The sequence below is a fragment of the Balaenoptera borealis genome (assembly GCF_965194805.1).
Source record: "Balaenoptera borealis genome assembly, chromosome: 3".
Taxonomy (NCBI): domain Eukaryota; kingdom Metazoa; phylum Chordata; class Mammalia; order Artiodactyla; family Balaenopteridae; genus Balaenoptera; species Balaenoptera borealis.
This window is the reverse complement of record NC_138866.1, coordinates 84,493,382-84,515,773: the sequence shown is the minus strand read 5'-3', so window position 1 is coordinate 84,515,773 and position 22,392 is coordinate 84,493,382. Positions and strand designations below refer to the sequence as shown.

Sequence of the window (22,392 nt, the reverse complement as noted above, 5' to 3'; positions counted from 1 at the left end):
CGCTCATGTGGTTCTTGGCTGACCTTGGTCCCTTGACACATGGGCCTCTCCACAGGGCTGCCTTACAACATGACAACTAGCTCTTTACCAATAGCAAGCCATCCAAGAAAGAGTGCCCCCAAGATGTAAGCCATAGTATTCTTTAAGCCTCACCCCAGGAGTAACATCCTATCATTTCTGTCAGTCCACATTCGAGGGGAGGAGAATACATAAGGGTGTGAATACCAGGAGAGAGGAATCATTGTGGGACATCTTAGAGGCTGCCTGCTACAACATCCTTTTTCAAAAATCAATTTGCTGTATATGTTTGGGTCTATTTCTAGGCTCTATTCTGTTCAACTGACCTATTTATTTGTCCATATACTAATGCCATGTTGCCTTGATTTCTGTAGCTCTATAGCAAGTCTTGAGGTCAGGTGGTATAAGTCCTTCAACTATATCTCTTTCAAAATTGTTTTGACTATTCTAAGCCCTTTGTATTTTCATATAAATTTTAGAATCAGCTTGTCAGTTTCTATGAAAAACCTGCTGGTATTTTAATTAGAATTACATTAACTCTATAAATTAATTTGTGAATAATTAATATCTTAATAATATTGTCTTCCAATTTATTAATGTGTAGTAATAATGTGTGTATCTGACAAAGGACAAATATCTGGAATATATAAAGAACTCCTATAATTCAATAATAACGAGACAGCAACCCAAAATTTTTTAAATGGGCAAAAGACTTGAAATGACACTTAAGAAAGAACAGCTACAAATGGCTAATAAGCATATGAAAAGATGCACAATACTTAATTATTAGGGAAATACAAATTAAAACCACAATGAGATAACACTTCATGCCTTCCAGAATATCTAAAATTAAAAACACTGACAATAAAAAATGTTGGCTAGATTTGGGGCAAGTAGAACTCTCATACATTTCTGCTGGAAGTGAAAAATGGTACAATCCTTTGGAAGTAGTTTGACAATTTCTTATAAATTGTAACACATATCTATCCTATGACCCAGAAATTCAAATTTCTAGGCATTTACTCAAGAGAAATGCAAACATATAGCTACAAAAAAAGTGTTGTATAAGAATTTTTATAACAGCTTTATTCATAATCATCAAAAACTGGAAACAACACAAATGTCCATCAACAGATAAATGGATTAAAAAATTGATTATCATTGGACTATTACTCAACAATAAAAAGGAATGAACCACTGATATATGTAAAAACATAGATGAATCTCAAAACACATGTGCAAAAGAAGCCATACATATAATTATACACACTATATGATTCCATTTATATGACATTCTAGAACTAACAAAACTAATGTACAACGTGGTAGAATAAAGATGGCCCAAATTCTTTGTCTCTGCCCACACTGAGTGGTGGGCTTTATTTCTCCTTTGAATTTAGGCTGGCCTTGTGATTGCTTTGACATATAGAATAGAGCAGAAGTGATGCTGTGCCAGTTTAGAGTTTAGTCTTTAAAAGGACTGGCAGCTTACACTTCCTCCTTCTTGGAACCCATGCTGTGAGGAAGCCCAAACAGCCATGTGGAAGAAAAACGAGATCCATAACTGGCAGTCCTAGCTGAGATCACAGCCAAAAGCCAATCCCAAATTGCCAGCCATGCAAGTGAGTCATCTTGGAAGTGGATTCTCCAGTTTCAGTCAAGCTGTCTCAGCTGGCTGATGCCACAGAGAACAGAGACAAAATGATTCCACTAAACCCTGACCAGTTGCAGTATCATGAGCAAATAAATGATTTTTGTTGTTTTAAGTCACTAGGTTTGGGCGTGATTATTTATTGAAATAACCAAAACATGTGGTAATAAAAATCATATCAGTAGTTGCCTTGGGGAAGAGAGACCAATTGCAAAGGGCACAAGAGGGATTTCAGGGGTGGTGGCAATATTCTGTATCTTAAAAAATGGGACCTAATTAAACTTAAATGCTTTTGCACAGCAAAGGATACCATCAGAAAAATGAAAAGACAACCTATGGAATGAGAGAAAATATTTACAAATGATATGACCAACAAGTGGCAATATCCAATATATATAAACAGCTTGTACAACTCAATATCAAAAAACCAAACAACCCAATCAAAAATGGGCAGAAGAGGGACTTCCCTGGTGGTGCAGTGGTTAAGAATCTGCCTACCAATGCAGGGGACACAGGTTTGATCTCTGGCCCGGGAAGATCCCACATGCCATGGAGCAACTAAGCCACAACCATTGAGCCTGCACTCTAGAGCCCTCGAGCCACAACTACTGAGCCCATGTGCCACAGCTACTGAAGCCCACATGCCACAACTACTGAAGCCCATGCTCTGCAACAAAGAGAAGCCACTGAAATGAAAAGCCCGCGCACCTCAACAAAGAGTAGCCCCTGCTTGCTGCAACTAGAGAAAGCCCGTTAGCCCCTACTTGCTGCAACTAGAGAAAGCCCGTGCGCAGCAACAAAGACTCAATGCAGCCATAAATAAATAAATAAATAAATTTATTTAAAAAAAAAAAAAGAATCGGCTAGCTAGTGCATGTGGCATGGTTTCGATCCCTGGTCCGGGAAGATCCCACATGCTGGGGAGCAACTAAGCCCATGCGCCACAACTACTGAAGCCCGCGTGCCCTAGAGCCCTCAAGCCGCAACTACTGAGCCCATGCACTGCAACTACTGAAGCCCGTGGGCTCTAGGGCCCACATGCCGCAACTACTGAGCCCGCACACCTAGAGCCCGTGCTCTGCAACAAAAGAAACCACCACAGTGAGAAGCCTGCACACCTCAACAAAGAGTAGCCCCCGCTCGACACAACTAGAGAAAGCCTGCGCACAGCAACAAAGACCCAATGCAACCAAAAATAAAAAATAAAAATAAATAAATAAATAAAACTCTTTGAACCATAGACTTAAAATCTATATATTAGAATGTAAGTAAACTATACCAAATGAAGTTGCTTTAAAAAAAAAAAAAAGAAAGAAAGAAAGTAAGAAAGGAACTTCCCTGGTGGCACAGTGGTTAAGAATCTGCCTGTCAATGCAGGGGACCCAGGTTCAATCCTGGTCCGGGAAGATCCCACATGCCATGGAGCAACTAAGCCTGTGTGCCACAACTACTGAGCCTGTGCTCTAGAGCCTGTGAGCCACAACTACTGAGCCCGCATGCTGCAACTACTGAAGCCTGCAAGCCTAGGGCTCGTGCTCCGCAACAAGAGAAGCCACCACAATGAGAAGCCTGCGCACTGCAAAGAAGAGTAGCCCCCTCTCGCCGCAACTAGAAAAAGCCTGCATGCAACAATGAAGACCCAATGCAGCCAAAAATAAAAATAAATAAATAAATTTATTAAAAAGAATAAAACTTCGGGTAATTCTGCGAATTCTGCACTTTCACTGCTGAGGGCACGGGTTCAATCCCTGGTCAGAGCACTAAGATCCCGTAAGCCTCACGTAGTGCAGCCAAAAAAGAAAAGGGAAAAAAAAAACTTTGAAGACTCTCTATTAACTAGAAAATAAAATTCTCGGCTTGCTGGGAGACTCCTCACAAAGTAGCCCCAGGCTGAATTCCCAGGATATTCCCTTCCCACCCTTTACACTAAAGCTAAACAACGTGATTCGCAGTTCCACATGAGCCCAGGCCTCTTGAAGTCGTTCTGTTTTCCTGGCATGTCACTCTTCCTGATTTCAGGCTGCCGAAGTCCCAGTCATCCTGTGATGCCCACCCACCTTTACCCACCCCTGTGCTGAGACAGTCTTAGTCACCACCTCCTCTTGCTCGCAGAACACTTTGTGAATAGTCTTATTATAAAACTTATCACATTATATTGTAAATTTTTGTTTACATAAATGTTTCTCTCCTGCACCAGACCCTGACTTCCTTCAGGAAAGAGACAACTTCTGATTCATCTTTGAATCACCATAATCTAAGTGCCAGGCAGGTAACAGATACTCAGAAATGGTGAATGGATTATGGTCCATTAGCCAGGGTCTCCTTTTGCTTCTCTTATTACCTTACTGCTTTTCACCAGCCCTGTGTGGTATAGGAGAGTCTCCATCCACTGCTTCCTCCACTATCTGCTTTCATCTCCCTCTCTCCTCCTTCTCCTCTCTCTCTCTCCTCTTTGGCAGTCTCTAAAGGCTCACCCAACATCATGGCTGCAACCATTTTCTTCACTATAGATAGCTCCAAATGTTCTTCATTATCCGGAAATGTTTGCTGAGCGTTAAGGACACTGTACTAAAGGCTGGACTGCAAGGACTTTCAAAAGAATCCACTGGACTTGAGGATCTGAAGAGCACTGAACGTTGAAGACAAGAGACAGAAAGGAATCAAATATCTTCAAGAAACTGAGCTTGTGTGCCCAAGAGAATGAGGAAGCATCATCAAGTGGGGAAGTATGAAGGAGGAGTTGGTTTGGGGAGAAAAATATGCATTTTGTCTTAGTTGGGTGTCATACTATTACATTCAAGTGAAACTGCTATAAATGGAGATGTAGAATTTTGTGCATTTATAAATGCCTCCCCACAAAAAAAAATATATATATATATAATTTTTATATATATAGTATATATATATACTATACATGTAAATATATATATGTGTGTATGTGTATATACATATGTGTGTGTAAAAAAAATATATATATATATATTTTGCCCTCATGAGACTTATTGAGGTGACAACATATATCAAAGAATTCCATAAATAAATATAAAATTGCAATTCATCATAAATGCTGCCAAAGAGGTACATATTCTTATGAAAGCATGTAGTAGGAATTGACCAGCTCAAGGATATTGGCACTGATAGCTGAGGAAGAATAGAAGTCGACTAGGGGATGAGGTGGGGGAAAGGTTCTAGGCAAAATGACCAGCATGTGCAAAAGCCTACAACATAGAGACAGAAAGTAGATTAGTGGTTGCCAGGGGCCAATGGGGGTAAGGGGGGAAAGGGAGTGCCTGCTAATGGGTATAGAGTTTCTTTTTGAGGTGATCGATGAAAATGTTCTGGAATGAGATAGTGGTAATTGTTGCACAACTTTGTGAATATACTAAAGCCCACTGAATTGTATACTTTAAAAGGATGAATTTCGTGGTATCTGAGTTATACCTCAATTTTTTTTTTTTTTTTAATTTTTGGCTGCATTGGGTCTTTGTTGCTGTGTGTGGGCTTTCTCTAGTTGCGGCGAGCAGGGGCTACTCTTCATTGTGGTGCTCTGGCTTCTCATTGCGCTGGCTTCTCTTGTTGCGGAGCACGGGCTCTAGGCATGAGGGCTTCAGTAGTTGTGGCACATGGGTTCAGTAGTTGCGGCTCGCGGGCTCTAGAGCACAGGCTCAGTAGCTGTGGCGCACGGGCTTAGTTGCTCTGCAGCATGTGGGATCTTCCCGGACCAGGGCTTGAACCCGTGACCCCTGCATTGGCAGGCAGATTCTTAACCACTGCGCCACCAGGGAAGCCCTCTCAATTTTTTTTTTTTAATAAATTTATTTATTTACTTTTGGCTGCTTTGGTTCTTTGTTGCTGCGAGTGGCTTTCTCTAGTTGCAGTGAGCAGGGGCCACTCTTCATTGTGGTGCGCGGGCTTCTCATTGTGGTGGCTCCTCTTGTTGTGGAGCACGGGCTCCAGGCGCACGGGCTTCCGTAGTTGCGGCACATGGGCTCAGTAGTTGTGGCTCGCGGGCTCTAGAGCGCAGGCTCAGTAGTTGTGGCGCACGGGCTTAGTTGCCCCGCGGCATGTGGGATCTTCCCGGACCAGGGCTCAAACCCGTGTCCCCTGCATTGGCAGGCAGATTTGTAACCACTGTGCCACCAGGGAAGTCCCCTCTCAATTTTTAAAATAGAAAAAATTACAATAATGATGAGGATTTTAAAAAAGAAAAAAAGGATGAAGATGAATGCAAGTTAAGCAACACCAGTAACAAAAAGCCTATGTCAGACAGGCCATAGCACCCTCAAGAAACTAAAAGAAGGCCAGCCAAAACACAGAATGAGAGCAAGCATGATGCATGAGTGAGGATGAAGAGAGGAGTACAAAGAACGATGCAGGAGCCACACTTAGAGAAATAATGGTAAGGTCAGAGACCCAAAGGAGATCAAAGAGTAAGAGTAGAGAGACAGATCAAGAGCTTGCACAGTGAACCTCCCTCCACGCCCACAACCGAGGAGTAGAAAGAAAGAAATGGAACCTGTACGGGTGTTGGACAAAGAAGCCACAGGGAAGGAGAAGCAGCAGCACAACAGACTTGTACTCAGGCCAAGACAAGAGAAGATTCCACAGAGCAGATGACAGTCAGCAATACTGACCATTGTCAAGAGGCTAAAAAGGACAGAAATCAAGAAAAGTCCTTTGAATTTGGAGCTGGATGACCACAGACACAGCCATGTGAGAGTGGGGGTGGGGGAGAAAGCCAGATGGCAGAGGAATAATGAGAGAGTGAGTCACAAAGACATGGAAGCACACAGTATTTGGCAGTGAAAGGAGGAGGAAAATGGGACAGTAGCTTAAAGAGACGGGGGTCATATGGAGGCCTTTTTCAAAATAGGAGAGACCTGAGTGTGTTTGAGAATGAGAAACGGGAGCCAGGAAAAAGGAATCAATTTAAACTATGAGGGAGAAAATAATTCATTCAACAAGTTCCCTTGAGGAGATGGGAGAGGATGGAATCAAGACACAGGTGGAGAACACAGACTTAGAAAATAAGACAGGGGCTTCCCTGGTGGCGCAGTGGTTGAGAATCCGCCTGCCAATGCAGGGGACACGGGTTCGAACCCTGGTCTGGGAAGATCCCACATGCCGTGGAGCAGCTAATCCCGTGCGCCACAACTACTGAGCCTGCGCTCTAGAGCCCGTGAGCCACAACCACTAAAGTCCGTGCACCTAGAGCCTGTGCTCTGCAACAAGAGAAGCCACCGCAATGAGAAGCCCTCGCACCGCAATAAAGAGTAGCCCCCTGCTCGCCACAATTAGAGAAAAGCCCATGCGCAGCAACGAAGACCCAACGCAGCCAAAAATAAATAAATTAATTAATTGAAAAAAAAAAAGAAAATAAGACAGTCTTTTACTCTGAGGAAGGCAGTGATGGATAGTGACAGATTTTTTTTAGGTGAAGAGGAGTTTGGATAATGGAGGATGTCATTGGCCTCTGTGTTCTCAGTAATATTAAGAGCTAATATTTACTAAGCATTCACCATGGTAGTGGCCTAAACAACTCATATATTAACTCATTTAATCCTCACAACCACTTCATAAGATAGGTACTGTGGTTATTCCCATTTTGCAGTGAAGGAAGCAGAGTCACTGAGGAGTGAAATAACTTCAATAAGTTCCCGCAGGTAATAGACGATAGAACTTATATTTCTACCTGTGACGTAGGAAGGGAGTGAGGTGATTTGCCAAGATTAAAGGAGGAAGTGGTAGAAAAGAAAGGAAAAAGGGAAACTGGGGACCTGAAGTACATTAGGAAAGTTTAAAAGAGTCAAAGTGAAAAGTATGCTACTGAGAATGCGATTCAAGTTAGACTTCTTTGGGGACTTCCCTGGTGGCGCAGTGGTTAAGAATCCGCCTGCCAATGCAGGGCACACGGGTTTGATCCCTGGTCCGGGAAGATACCACATGCCGCGGAGCAGCTAATCCCGTGCACCACAACTACTGAAGCCCGCGCACCTAGAGCCTGTGCTCTGCAACAAGAGAAGCCACCGCAGTGAGAAGCCCACGCACCACAACAAAGAGTAGCCCCCGCTCGTCGCAACTAGAGAAAGCCCATGCACAGCAACGAAGACCCAACGCAGCCAAAAATAAATAAATTAAATTAAATAAAAAAAGAAAAATGTTCTTCTAAAAAAAAAAAAAAAGTTAGACCTCTTCCAGAGCAGCAGTCCCATCTCTCCCCCACAGAGACAACCTCTCCACTTGAAGACTCCACAATTGAGATATGATTAATTCTTCACTCAGTTTTAGGTGATTCAGCCCCTCCTTTCAAGGTCCTGGGCTCTGGGTCTGCCCATTGGACAGGATTCTCCTGGTAAAGCCGAAGATGGCAGAGAATTATTCTGTCAGAGACTTGGCCCGAAGCCAACCACACACCTGGGCAGCTTTACTGAACCTATAAAGTGCATACTTTATATTGGCATTAAGTTGGCATCTCAGTAGGCCCTATGATTCAAGAAAGATTTTCTAACTTAAAGTGAGTGAAAAAGGAACAGAAAATTTCTTGCTGAGATTGTTCCTGTAGCCCTTACCACAGGTAACAAACCTGCTTTTTCAAAACCAAATTTGAACTTGATAAAAACTTTTTATATGTTCCATAATTATTTACGTCACCAAGGAAACAGAAGAATTCACAAGAAGCCAAATTGTCTCTATTCTCTTCCTCAAATGTCAGTGGTATGTTGGCAAAGATTCTTAGAGGAGTGAGAACAGAAAAGCAGCAGCACTAAAAAGCCAGAAACCTCCTCGGTATAGAGACATCAGTCAAAAATGTCACAGAAAGGCAAATTGGATTTAGAATAGTTTCCAGGCAAATTTGCATCACTGATATTATTTCCTCCAGCAATATGTATTAGTATTTTTTCACATTGTGAAGAACACCCCACTTCCTAACTATAATTCTCTTGAAGTATCGACATTCACACAAGTCAGTATTCCAGCTCCCATGCACAAGTAGAGCTGGACTGATGAGGTTTCATGACTCAAAAGGATAAATACTGGCACAAATGCATATAAGCAAGGCAGCCTGGATATTTAGCTAGACAACCAATTGGGAATCAAACTCAGATGCAAAGATGGAGAGATCCATTGTTCCTGAGATGTGAACAAGGAGCAAACAGCGCAGAATGGAACTGGGTTTAAGAATGTGTCATGTGAATCCGCCTACAGACAACTCTGGGAACTGTTCCTGAAATGGGAGGAGGCTGTCATCACCTCTCCCTCAGTAGCACCATGTGCCACAGTAATGATTTTCGTTTTGGAAGTGCGTTTTGATATGCTGTCTCCCTTCCCGCATTTCCCTCCTCCCCACTCTGGGAAACAAACTTGATGCTCACTAACCTCTGCCTTTGCTGTCTGAGGAAGGAAGTGGGGGGAGTTTTACAATCCCCTGTGAAGCAAGGCTGCCCCTGCCATCACCCAGGCGGGTCTGCTCTCTGCTTCCTCCTGGTGGATGTGGAGGGAAGACTGATTCCTTGTAGCGAGGTGTAAAGAGAGCTAAATTGTGGCAATTGAGAGACCTCCAGTGCAGGTCAGTTCAGAAGGACTGATGGGTAAGCTCTGACCTGCTTCTTCATTCTTTGTGGACAGACATAAGCGGAGTGATGAATGGCAACATCTAGTCCTTTCCTGGAAGAGAAGGCTACAGGTTTTCTAACTGCACTGTTTAAAGGCTCAGGAAAGATCAGCCGCACCTGTACTACAGCCGACTTGAGTTTAGGCTGTCAAAGCCATTGCATTAATAGCTAACAATTGTTATCCAGCCACAGTCCCTGGGGCTCCTCACACATAAGCAAGCAGTGTCTTATAACAGAAGATCGTCTTCTAATTACCCTTTCGAATCAGAGCTAGATGTTATGCATCCACACGTGCAAGTAAGTCACAGATTGAGGATAATTTGTGATCATGCCACCTGACCTTAAGCTATCTGCAAGTCTTTTCGAGAAGACTTTATATAGTCCTGAAGCCCCACGAAGATCCTGCCTCTCCTAGCGGAGCAAGAAGATACCCACAGATTCTAAAAATCTGTCTTTCCCCCATTCCTTTTGCTCCTTGGACAGGCTAAAACCCCCTCTTGAGTTTTATGTCGCATTTCATACCCTCTTAGTCACTGCTTAGCTACATAGATTCCGATCCTTATGTCTCTACCAGAGATCGGCTCTTATTTTCTCTTAGTCATCTCTCCCGTTCCCCTCTCCTATTGGTTTAGAGTTATCTCACCATAATCACACAGAAGGCCCTCCTTGCTACTCCATTATTTTTTTTAAAAAAAGATTTTTTTGATGTGGACCATTTTTAAAGCCTTTATTGAATTTGTTACAATATTGCTTCCGTTTTATGTTTTGGTTTTTTGGCTGTGAGGCATATGGGATCTTAGCTACCTGACCAGGATAGAACCTGCACCCGCTACACTGGAAGGCGAAGTCTTAACCACTGGACGGCTAGGGAAGTCCCATCCATTATTTATTCTTATAGCATTTTCAAGTTCATCCCCCTACCAGTGCGCGCGCACACACACACACACACACACACTCAGTACTTACATGGGGTCCAGGTGTTCTGGGCCCAAGTAGACTTATTCTAAATGGACATGCAGAGTCTGCATCCATAGCTCTTAGGGAACTTGGTCCTAGAATACTGGCGTAACTGAATGAAGGGAGAGCAAAACTGTGAGTTTTGAATACTGGAGGTGGATCACTGCCCATAGAGCAGAAAACAAGACCCACTGAAAAGACAGACTTCATGTTGATCCCAGTGATCCAGCAGTTGTTTTCCAAGTTCTCATTAACATTTCCTGCTGGCCTAGGGTATAGGGAAGTTCTGAAATCGTACTAATAGCACCCTTTCTAACAGTCATACTGAGGGATGGAAAGCTTGTGTGTTGGGGAAAGCAATTCCATCCTAGGTTACAGCCATCACAATTAACACTTGTGTTGTCATTTGCAATATACAAAGCCCTTTTATAAATGAGAGCTGATCTCCACAGCATTCTAGTGAAAAGGCCAGAGAAAGTGTTCTTATCTCCATTTTATAGATGCAGAAGATTCTGAAAGGTTTAGTGACTCATCCAGGGTCAAGCAGGACAAAAGAGAAAACAAAGCAGAATAAAAGGATGGAAAACTCAAGAAAGAAAGAAAGAGATAAAGTGAACTGCCTTCAAAGATCTTCTGTCATCTCAAACCCTATGATGTAGGGGAGCCTCTGACAGTTTGGGGGCAGGGGAGCGCAGCAAAGCCACTCAGCTCTACTAGTCCCCAGACTGTGAACTCCCAGACAATGCTGCAGAGGAAACCTGGGAAGTTAGCCCACAGCTCTTCCCAGGGATGGGGGCTGTGGAAACACTGGCTTTATCTTTAATTAAAACTGCAAGCTTCCCTCTTTACTTTCTTATGCATATTTAATGAGTCACTAAAAACTGTTAACCAGGAGTTCGGGTTAATATTATCTTGAACAGAACCCTGCCTTTCTGTCTTTCCCTCCCACCCTCACACTCCCAATTTTTTCTGCTCCTGCGGCTGCTGCTGTTGCTGTTTGCCTTTTTCTCCTTCCTCAGAATCACTCACTTCCTCTCCCTATTTCGCATGAGTCTTTCCCTCCCCACTCCTCCTCCTCACTGTTTTCCTCCTGTGCTCCTGGAGAAACCAAACAGCTCCACCGTAAGGACTCTGTGAAACACAAGGAACAGGCTACAGTTGACTGACCTGGTGAGTGGAAGACATCACAGGAAACCAAGCTGATATCCTAGGGCCAGTCAGCCAGGGCGGCTCTGGAGTTTCCCTGCTGTCCTACTGGCAGCAACTCCAGGGAGTCCAGATGGTCCTAGAAAAATCTCTGGCCCAACGATAAAATGGCAGAATTGATTTTAAGCCCCTAGAAATGTTGAATTGCTGTTTATGGACTCTGGAATCAGGTTGAATCTGGGACCTCTGATAGGTGGAATGTGACCTAAATCTACAGGGAGTCCCATATGGTCTCACCCAAGGGTCCTGAAACCCTGGGCATAGTCAGGAGCTGCCTCAGATGGTGCTGATGGAAGGAACATGAGGGCGGGCCTGAAGACTGGGAGAGACATAAGCCACTCCTTGGAGTGGGGAAGGGGACAGACCAGAAGCTTCCCGCCGGAAAGACATAAGTTTCAGGGGAAGCTCCTCTACACCCCAGGACCTCAGGGAGGGATAGCATTGGGCTGAACACATCATCCACACATTTGTAATCCTGCATGGCGCCAAAATGCTGTCCTGAGTCTAGCACAACGGACATGAGCACATGCAGACATCCTCTCCTTGTGGAGAAAGGTGCTCCTGCTGGTGCTGGGAGCCGATTATATTCTGCTTTAACTTTTGTTTTAAAATAGTATTATAGGGACTTCCCTGGTGGTCCAGTGGCTAAGACTCCGCAACCTCAGTGCAGGGGGCTGGGGTTCGATCCCTGGTCAGGGAACTAGATCCCGCATGCTGCAACTAAAGATCCTGCGTGCCACAACTAAGACCCGACGCAGCCAAATAAATAAATAAATAGCATTATAAAAGGTAACAATGTGTCCTTTATGGAGCCCATTTTCCCCTTCCTCACCGCAATCTGAGTGGACATTTGCAGCTAAGCAAAGGGGTTGCAGCAGTGAACGAGCAGGAGCAGGAGCGGGAGCCATAAGCCAGCCCTGAGTCTCCAGCCTTAGGGTTGGAGCAGAAGAAGTGCCAGAGTTGGGCTTCCTTGGTGGCGCAGTGGTTAAGAATCCGCCTGCCAACGCAGGGGACACGGGTTCAAGCCCCAGTCCGGGAAGATCCCACATGCCGCGGAACAACTAAGCCCATGCGCCATAACTACTGAACCTGCACTCTAGAGCCCGTGAGCCACAACTACTGAGCCCACGTGCCACAACTACTGAAGCCTGCGTGCCTAGAGCCTGTGCTCCGCAACGAGAAGCCACCACAATGAGAAGCCCGCGCACCGCAACAAAGAGTAGCCCCCGCCTGCACAACTAGAGAAAGCCCGCGCACAGCAGTGAAGACCCAACACAGCCAAAAATAAATAAATAAAAATAAATAAGTTTAAAAAAATAAAAATAAAAAGAAGTGCCAGAGCATTTGAGAGAAAGAGAATCTAAAAGACAAATGGGGAGAAAAGTTTTCTTACCCAACTGATAATGAGAGTAGAAGAATCTGGGACCCCTAAAGGCAAATTACATAGTCAGGGCATGGGCAAAATGGCAGCCATCCTGACAGCAGGACTTTCTGGAGAAAATAAGCTGCAGATTGGGTTAGAACAATCCAGTAGAGAAATGACTTCTTCATCCACGGAATTACTCTAGGAATTTGGCTGGAGAACATGGTGGAGGCAGCACAGACCCAAAATCACAGAGCTAAGAAGAAACCTAAAGATCATCTAGAGATTTGGAGGTTGTTTGGTTTCTGTTTTTGTTTTTGTTTTTGTTTTAACAGAACTAGGATCTACTGGAGGGGCTGCAGACAGAATATTTCAAGCCAGAGGAGTTACACACAGGGCCCAGGAAAGGAAGTCCTGATCCTGGCAACCCCAGTAGTAGAACCTGGTCTTCCCAGGACTGGAGGTGACACAGAAAAAACAGAAGGGAAGAAACTCAGTCTTTCTGGGGCTTCTGCATGCTCTGGGAAAGCTCTGTCCATGGAAAAAGGTCAACAGCTTGAACATAGTCAAAGGATAAGAGTTAGAACAAGCTCTAAGTGGGAATGAGATCTCTTTTAATTCAGAAGAATCCCCTTTGTGTATCCCCCATGTGTATACTTCTCCTTTCTGCTCACATAGCATTTGCTTTAAGACAATGATTCTCAAGGGGCTGGAGGGTGGGGAAAAAGCATAGCAGATTCCCCTGGGTAGGCAAGAAAGGAAGGTGTTGTGGGCGTTTATAGTTTGTAAAGTTTCCCAACTGACTCTGGTATGTTCCTCTCTCTGCCTCTCTGAGAACCGCTGCTCTAGAAGTCACCTGGAGGGAAAAGAAAGAAAGGCTGCTGATTTGTGGGGGTCAGCGTGCCTTCTGCTGGTCCACCTAGAGTGGTAGCAAAAGGAATGTAGTTTAAAAAATTACCATATCAATGGTGCATCCAATCTGGAATGATCTCAAACTCTTTGTCTTAATCCACTCGGGCTGCTCTAACGGAGTATCATAGACTGGGTGGCTTATACAAAACAGAAATTTATTTCTCGCAATTCTGGAGGCTGGGAGACCAAGATCAAAGCACCAGCAGATTTGGTATCTGGTGAGGGCTCACTTCTTGGTTCACAGACAGCTGTCTTCTTCCTGCATCCTCACATGGAAGAAGGATCAAGGGAGCTCTCTAGGGTCTCTTTTATAAGGGCACTAATCTCGTTCACAAGGGTTCCACTCTCATGACCAAATCACTTCCCAAAGAACACACCTTCCAGTACCTCACACTGGGGATTTCAACGTATGAATTTTGGGGGGATACAAACCTTCAGTCTATAGCACTCTTCAGTCAACCTCAAAATCACTTTAGCGCCACCCCAGGAATTTCATGTTAAGATGTAAGAACCTTACAGGGAGATAACATCCAAACTAAATCTTCTCTCCTCCAAAATGAGAAGGATTATTATATGAAAAAGGTAGTAGACTTGTTCTTGATTTATTAATTCAGTTAGTCAACAAGTATTTATTCAAGACTGTATTAGCTCTCTATTTCTGCTGTAACAAATTAGAGCAAATTTAGTGGTTTAAAACAACATACATTTGTTATCTTATGGTTCTGGATGTCAGAAGTTCAAAGTAGGTCTCACTGGGCTAAAATCAAGGTGTTGGCCGGGCTGTTTTCCTGGAGGCTCCAGAAGGGAATCCAATTTCTGTTTTTTCCAGTTTCTAGAGGCTGCCCACATTCCTTGGCTCATGGCCCCTTTCATCTTCAAAGCCATGTCCAGCAATGGACAAGGAGTCCTTCTCACACCATCTCTGATTTTCCCCCTTCTGCCTCCCTCTTCCACTCATAAGGACTCTTTTGATCACACTGAGCCTGACAGATAATCCAGGATAATATCCCCATCTCCAGGTCAGTTGATTAGCAACCTTAATCCCATCTGCAACCTGAATTCCCCTTTGCCATGCAAGCTAGCATTTTCACAGGTTCTTGGGATTAAGAAATAGACATTTTTGAGGAGCCATTACTCTGCCTATCACAGAGGCTAGCGCAGTCTGAGTAATATTCCAGAGGCTGCTCCAGAGAGCAGAAGTAGGACCAGTGAGTGGCAGTCAAAATGCTCGGTTTGTTATTGTAAATCATACCTCAACAAAGCTTTTAAAAAGTTAAAGCTTGACATTCAAGGCCCCCCATAACCTAATAGCTGTGGCTACCACTTTTTGAGAGTTTACTATGACTTTATATATATATTACCACCAATTATCCTTACAACAGCCCTGTGAGGCAGGGGACACTCTATTCCCTTTCTATAGCTCAGAGAGATAAAGTGAATGGCCCAGGCTCATGCCTCTAGGCAACAGCAAAACCGTGATTGGAGCTGAGTCCGTGTGAACTCCATGGCCTGTGCACTAACTTCCAGGATCTTCTTTCAGCACATCTGCCACACTCCACCAAGGCACCCTGTGCCCCAGTTCTAAGGATGAGGTCACCGAACCAACATGTACACTCCCATTACAACATCCCTAAAGGATCCATTTCAAAGCTACTTCCTCTGAGAAGCCTTCCTTGTCGCCTTCACTCACAAGTCCTTGCCTCTTCTTGTGGGTGACATAGCTCTACTGACCATTTCCAACAGAGTGGTTTTCAGTCTTTCTTATGGTGGTATGTTACAGATCACCTTCTTTCACTAGATTCTAATCTCTCTGAGAGTGGGAGCCCTTCTTACTTATTTTTGTAACCTCGTAGTGCCTTGTCAGTTCATTGTGCATTCAAAACAGTTTTTTTGAGATACTTTGAGTCAAGATGGCTCTGTGAGTTCACTCTTTAGGCACTCCCTCTGCTCAAAATACACAGCAGGGATAGATAAAACATTAAAAGAAAACACCAAAATGATAGTGCTGAGCTCAAAAATAAGATTATCATCTCTGTGGCTCTGAACTAAATAGAAACACGAAGTCAGGAGCAGGACTGAAGCCTCAAGGCTGCAAGAATCCTAGTAGAAATCAGGGATGGCAGCCAGGCACTTGGGGGAAAAAATGATCCAGTCTGGGTCAGGGGCTAGAGTCAGGCTTAGTGCTTGAAGCCAGGGCTTGGGACAGTTTCTCCACTAGAGGAATGAGACTGACAAACATAGTTCCTGACAGCTGCCAGAGAGATAGCTTACTTGGGTTATAAAGGACATTTTATATAAATAAAATAAAAGATTTAGGGTTGGATGATAATGAAAACAATATATGGCGAAATTAGTGGAGTGGAGGAAGACTACAAAAGCAGCAAAGTGCCACTGGGGTAGTAAAGCAAAGACCCATGGATAACATCTCCACAAACCTAGGTGGCAAAGCATTCCTCTGAACCCACAAATGCAGGCAGGCAAGAATAAATCCTATCAGCTATAAGACTTGTGTGGGATCAGGCAAAAAAAGACCAAGAGAAAAAAATTGTATTGTTATATCGTTTTGCTTTATCCAGAAAGCAATGGAGTAACATTTAAGACAGTCAAAGACAGAAAATGTGAACACAGATTTTGTATCCAGCCAAACTTATCTTCAAGTATAAAGGCTGTAGAGAAACTGTTAGGAATATTGCAAACACTCAGAGACTACTGTTCATCCTGAGAGTTCTATGAGTTATTTCTGAGAAATCAACCAAAAAAAGAGTTTCAGATAACTAAAAAAAAGAAACCGAGAGACACAGACATAAAGACTGGCAGCTAGAAGGTAGTGTGTGAGTAACTCAGCTTTGACTCTATGTAAGAGGACAAACCCTTAGGAAAATGTGGGACAATGAGATGGAAGGAACCGGGATCACTAAATAAGCTTCTGGAAGAGAGCTACCTACTAGCCTTAGACTTTTCACCTCTAGATAGTTGGATGAGAGCAAAAGAAACTATTTTGTTTGAGCCATTGTGTTTTGTATTCTCTTTGTTATATCCATTTACCCTGTATTCTAATATAAAAATTGCTACATGGAAGTGGAGTTGCTACCATAACAAGAACCTAAAATACAGGGTTTCGGCTTACTGGTAAGGCAGACTATGAGAAAGAAACAGATTTTGTGGGCTGGATATTTGGTGAGATGTCAGAATTTCTGGAAAAACTCTTCCCTGTGAAAACTTGGCAGACAGTCCTATGAAGCTATCAGCTCTACGGAAAATGGTTGGAAAAAGTCATAATGTTAATATTGCTCTTAGACATGCCAAGGCAGCTCCCTGCCCCAGGCCCTGCACCTGCCAGGGAGTCCCATGCTGTGATGTGCCCTCCTCCAGTGGCTGGGATTGGCAAGGGCCAGAAATGCCATAGTGGTGGGAAACTCCAGTCTGATTCTTCTAAATCCCCCTCTGATGCCTGGGATTGGTCACAGCCAGCAGCACCATCTAGGCAGAGCACCTGAGCCCAGACTGGACCTGATTGGGCCCTGGGAACCACTTCTCCTCTTCTGGGCTCTCTCCAACTCTCTTTACTGACCCATCCCCAGGCTATAGTTATGGTTTGTCCTTTTTTTTTTTTTTAATTGAACTGTCCTTGTCTGGTCAATAAATGGTGCCTAGATAATTAGATAGGCATAGGAGGAAAAAATAAATTACCTTATACCATATACAAATATAATTCCAGATAAAGACCTTGATTTAAAAAGAAAATCTTTAAAACTTTACAAAGAATATGTAGGAGAATATCTATACAACTTTGGGGGTAGGAAATAATTTCTTAAACAAGTCACAAAAAGATATAAAGTTGGGACTTCCCTGGTCGTCCAGTGGTTAAGAATCATCCTTCCAAAGCAGGGGATGCAGGTTCAATCCCTGGCCGGGGAACTAAGATCCCACATACTGCGGGGCAACTAAGCCAGCACACCGTAACTACTGAGCCCGTGTGCCCCAACTAGAGAGCCCACACACCACAACTACTGAGCCCACGCACTCTGGAGCCTGTGCGCCACAACTATAGAGAAGCCCACATGCAGCAACTAGAGAAGCTCGCGTGCCACAATGAATAGCCTGCACGCTGCAACAAAAGATCCCGCATGCCACAACGAAGATCCCACGTGCCACAACTGAGACCCGACGCAGCCAAATAATAAAATAAAAAAATTTTTTAAATCCTCTTTAAAAAAAGCTATAAAGTAAAACATTAATACATTTGACTAGATTAAAATTTTAAACTTCTGTGCAAAAACAGACAAACTTCTGTACAAAAGATAAGTTGCAACCAGGAAAAGACAGTTTGCTGTAGACAATTAAAGAAAAACACAGTGTCCCATAAATATTTGAAATTATGCTCACTAGTAATTGATGAAATATAAATTAAAACAAAAATGAGATATCGGGCTTCCCTGGTGGCGCGGTGATTAAGAATCCACCTGCCATTGCAGGGGACACAGGTTCGAGCCCTGGTCCGGGAAGATCCCTGGTCTGGGAAGATGCCGTAGAGCAACTAAGCCCGTGCACCACAACTACTGAGCCTGTGCTCTAGAGCCCATGAGCCACAACTACTGAGCCCGTGTGCCACAACTACTGAAGCCCACGCGCCTAGAGTCTGTGCTCTGCAACAAGAGAAGCCACTGCAATGAGAAGCACGCACACTGCAATGAAGAGTAGCCCCCGCTCGCCGCAACTAGAGAAAGCCCACGCACAGCAACAAAGACCCAACACAGCCAAAAATAAAATAAATAAATTAAATAAATAAATTTATTTTTAAAAAATGATATATCATTTTACACCCATCAGATTGTTAAAAAAATTTTTTTAAGTACTATTGGGAATGTGGAGCAATGGGAACTCTCAGTCACTGCTGGGGAAAATGTTAGTTTTACAGCCACTTTGAGAGAGAGCTTGGCAATATCTAGCAGAGTTGGAGATTCCTAAGACCCAGCTTGAAATTTTCCTGTGCATGTAAGAGACAGACCTAAGCAAGAATGTTCATTGCAGAGAAAACCATAATTCAAAAAGATACGGGGGTCTTCCCTGGTGGCGCAGTGGTTGAGAACCTGCCTGCCAACGCAGGGGACACGGGTTCGAGCCTTGGTCTGGGAAGATCCCACATGCCGCGGAGCAACTGGGCCCGTGAGCCACAACTACTGAGCCTGCGCGTCTGGAGCCTGTGCTCCGCAACAAGAGAGGCCGCGACAGTGAGAGGCCCACGCACCGCGATGAAGAGTGGCCCCCGCTTGCCACAAGTAGAGGAAGCCCTCGCGCAGCAACAAAGACCCAACACAGCCAAAAGTAAATACAAGAAAAAAAAAATTTTTTTTAATTCCTTTAAAAAAAAAAAAAAAAAAAAAAGAAAGATACAGGACTTCCCTGGTAGTCCAGTGGGTAAGACTCCACACTCCCAATGCAGGGCGCCCAGGTTCAATCCCTGGTCAGGGAACTAGAGCCCGCATGCCACAACCAAGGAGCCCGCATGCTGCAACTATGGGCCCCATGCCACAACTAAAGATTCCGCATGCTGCAACAAAGATCCTGCACGCTGCAACGAAGACCTGGCACAACCAAAATAAATAAATTAAAAAAATAAATATTAAAAAAATGATACATGCACCCTGATGTTCATCACAGCACTATTTACAATAGCCAGGACATGGAAGCAACCTAAATGTCCATCAACAGAGGAATGGATAAAGATGTGGTACATATATACAATGGAATATTACTCAGCCATAAAAGGAACGAAATAGTACCATTTGAAGAGATATGGATAGACCTAGAAACTGTCATACAGAGTGAAGTAATTCAGAAAGAGGAAAACAAATATCATATAACATCGCTTATATGTGGAATCTAGAAAAATGGTACAGATGAACTTATCTGAAAAGCAGAAATACAGACACAGATGTAGAGAACAAACTTATGGATACCAAGGGGGGAAGAGGGGGGGTGGGATGAATTGGGACATTAGGATTGACACATATACACTACTATGTATAAAACAGATAACTAATGAGGACCTACTATATAGTACAGGGAACTCTACTCAATGCTCTGTGGTGACCTAAATGGGAAGGAAGTCTAAAAAAGAGGGGAAATATGTATACGTATAACTGACTCACTTTGCTGTACAGCAGAAACTAACACAACGTTTTAAAGCAACCATACTCCAATAAAAATGAATTTTAAAAAATTAAAAATTAAAAATAATATTTTAAAAAGAATGTTCATTGCAACGTTCAAATTATTGACACAAAAATGTAGAAACTAATTGTCCATCAATAGAGAACGGAAGAATTGTGTTGTGTTCATACAGTGGAAAAATGTACAGCAGTTTATATGAATGAACTAGACCTACACATCAAAATGGATGTCTTAAAAAAATAAATCGTATGTACTTATATTTTGTTAATGGATATGTAAATGTAATGAAAGTATAAAACATGCAGGGGGGAGGATAAATATAGTACCAGTTTCAAATAACGGATATCTGGGGAGAGGAAGGAGAAAGGGGAATGGGATCAGGAAGTAGTACATGGGGGTGGGGATAGGGCTTCAACGCTATCTGTAATGTTTTATTTCTTTAAAAAAAAAGTCAAATATGGAAAAAGTTTGAGATTTATTTTCTTTTAGAGCTGGGTGATGGACACACACCCAGCTTTGTATTTGTCTCAATACTTTTCTGAGTGTTAGAAATATTTTCTAATTTAAAAAATATTGAGGGATTATTTTCGCCCTCATTTTCTTCATAGATAGTATGGGGATAATTCTCACAGCATAGATTTGTGGTCAAGGGCATGTGAAAGTCACTTAACTTTTCTGTGCCTCATTGGGAAAAATGGGGATAAGAGTCTCCAGCCCAAACCATTGTTAAGAATATTAAATACGTTAATAATGTAAAACTCTTTAAAAAACAAACTGTTGTGTTTATTAAATAAGCTAGGACATATTATAGTTTGAGGATTAAAAATAATAAAGTTCACAAAGGTATAAGAAGAATGCCTAGTCTGGAGTAAATGCTTGAACAGAGTGTTAGAAACAATGATTATAGTTTGAAATAGTTTCCAGCTATCAAAAGAGGACCCATGATCTGATTAAAAGAAATAATAGAATTAGAAGAAGGCAGCACAGTTCCAATAATATTCAATGTATTTCTAGAAGACACTACTGATGCATTGCAAACCTCAATTTCCATAAGGTTTAACACTTTTCTCATCCCAAGTTTGCAACTGAGAGTAATGAGAGATAGTGCTGGTAGAAATACATGCTGTAATTTACCATAAAACTCTGAGCAAGTAACAAATGATTCTGGCTCTCCTTTTTTTCTCATTTGTAAATTTCAGTAGTTGGACCAAGGTACCTCTAGGTCACAAACAAGAAAGTATTTCCTAACAAATGAAGATTTAAATGTTTTGAGGATGACATTTATTATTTTCATCCATTTTACATGTTATATGTTTTACATAATATAACATTTCATTTTAATAAAAGACTGCTACCAATCTTTAAAAATATATTGAAAAATTGTTTGTTGAACTGGGTTATGGTTTGGGGCTTGTCGAAAGAAAAAAAACACACAACCTAAGAGTTGCAAGTTATGTTGTATTCGGGGATTTTACTGTGGACTATAGCCTGGGAGACGGCCTCTCCTCTCACATAGCTCTGAGGAACTTACCAAAGACGTAAGGGAGCAGTCACGATATATAGGAGTCTTTGCTGAAAAACTACAAGTAGCCGAACATCAAAAATCACTGCTAATCACAAAAAAACAGACCTCTAAAGTTAATGATTTTAGCACTTTTCTAGGTACAGGAAGATGCAAGAATCTGGGCTCACTGAAATTATTCCTTTGATATGCACCTTAACTATCTAGGGCTAGCATCCTGTTTTTCTCCCTCCTGAATTCCCCTCCAGGTGCACCCTGGGGGTTAGGAGCAGAGGCTCCAGTGGCTAATGGCTTGATAGTGGGCAACCTTTGTAGTTTACTGAAGTGGCAGCCAGTATTTCTTGTCCACAGGCTCTAGCAATCTTCTGGGAGTCTCCAGTTACATTTTGCCCAGTAAGCATTTGCAGACCTTGTTTCCGTGTGGCATCCCCACACCTCCAGCCACCCGGTGAGGACACCCTGGGCCTCCACTCTGCTGGGATGGCTCCGCCCACCTAGCTCTCTCCTCCTCTGCCCTGCCCTAGCGTCCCCACTCTCCTTAGCTCGTTCTCGACCGACTTCGTAACGCTTTCCTTGTCTCCTAAAGCACGACCTTCTTGGGCGAAAAAGAACTGTGCTCACAGTTCTCTTATATTCTTTGCGGCCAAGTCAATCCTTGTTGAGTTAAATTTTACCGCCGGAGAGGACAAACTTAAGACAGCTTTAACAAAAAATGTTATTGCCAGACGCAGGCCTTCAGAGACGGTGCAATGTTCTCTGCGGGATGGGAGCACCCAACCGTTGACCTCCGGGCGGGGGAGCGCTCACTCCGGCCACCGCAGCCGCGCTCGGCTCCCGGGCCTGCAGCTGGGGCCCCTCCAGGCCGCGGACAAAGGGGCTTGTGTCCCGCCACCCTGCGGGAGCCTTTCCCTGCCGGCCGCCGAGAGGCCTCTGCCGGGGCTTGGGCAGAGCGAATTGCGTGCGACCCCGCGCGCGG

At 43.4% G+C, this 22,392-nt stretch overlaps 1 protein-coding gene across 1 annotated transcript in view; it reads right to left on the bottom strand.

Annotated features, from left to right (window-relative positions):
- The window catches only part of MGA (MAX dimerization protein MGA), a 190,418-nt gene extending 168,026 nt beyond the window's left edge, over positions 1-22,392 (bottom strand). Inside the window, exon 1 of the mRNA XM_082387791.1 lies at positions 1-22,392. This exon is cut by the window's left edge and continues 7,862 nt beyond it. The gene's annotated coding sequence lies outside the window, so the exon portion shown is untranslated.